The 726-nt window shown below is 46.1% G+C and overlaps 1 protein-coding gene across 3 annotated transcripts in view; it reads left to right on the top strand.

Moving 5' to 3' along the window:
* The window catches only part of plxna1a (plexin A1a), a 280313-nt gene that overhangs the window by 218244 nt on the left and 61343 nt on the right, over positions 1–726 (top strand). The window lies entirely within an intron of this gene.

Raw genomic sequence — 726 nt, forward strand, 5'->3', positions numbered from 1 at the left:
TCAAGTTATGTTTGGTGGGGGGGGGGGTATCATGAAGCTTTGTGTTGAAGTGTGTGTGAATGCTAGTTGCTTGCAGTCACACAGCATCTCTTTGTCTGCCATCACACAGGCTTTTCCTTAATCTAGTGCATGAAAAAATTCAGTATCACCAAAATTGCCTGCTTGTCAAATGCATGGATTAGCCTCTCATAGCTAATCTCTATAGGAGCGACTGCATGCTAGCTTTGATGTCACAGCACTCATTCCTGTGCTGCAGCCTCCTCACAGTAATCCAACAGATTCCACTTTGCCACGACCGTTGGCTCAACTCAACTCTGTCTTTATCCGTCACACCCTTACTGTGTGACTGTGTTTGTGGCATCTTGTGAAGGTTGCTCGGGCATGTGTTCTTTGTGAATGGGGTTGCTATGGTTACAGGCTGAGAGACGAGATTCTCGTTCACTCTCTCTCACACTGTCTTCCTCACTGTGTGACTGGCATATAGAGTCACAATAGAATGTGCAACACAACATTTAAGTGTTAACATACATGCACGCACGCACGCACGCACGCACGCACGCACGCACACACGCACACTTACATTGCTCCTGTAAAGTCATGGCCCAGAAAAGCAGCCACCACTCAACTGTGCTAAATACATATTAGATACTACTAGGCACTGCAATTGAAAATGTTATTTTGCCTTTGGGACATGCATGCATCGACACACACACACACACACACACA

Source organism: Etheostoma spectabile, chromosome 7 (assembly GCF_008692095.1).
Source record: "Etheostoma spectabile isolate EspeVRDwgs_2016 chromosome 7, UIUC_Espe_1.0, whole genome shotgun sequence".
Classification (NCBI taxonomy): Eukaryota; Metazoa; Chordata; class Actinopteri; order Perciformes; family Percidae; genus Etheostoma; species Etheostoma spectabile.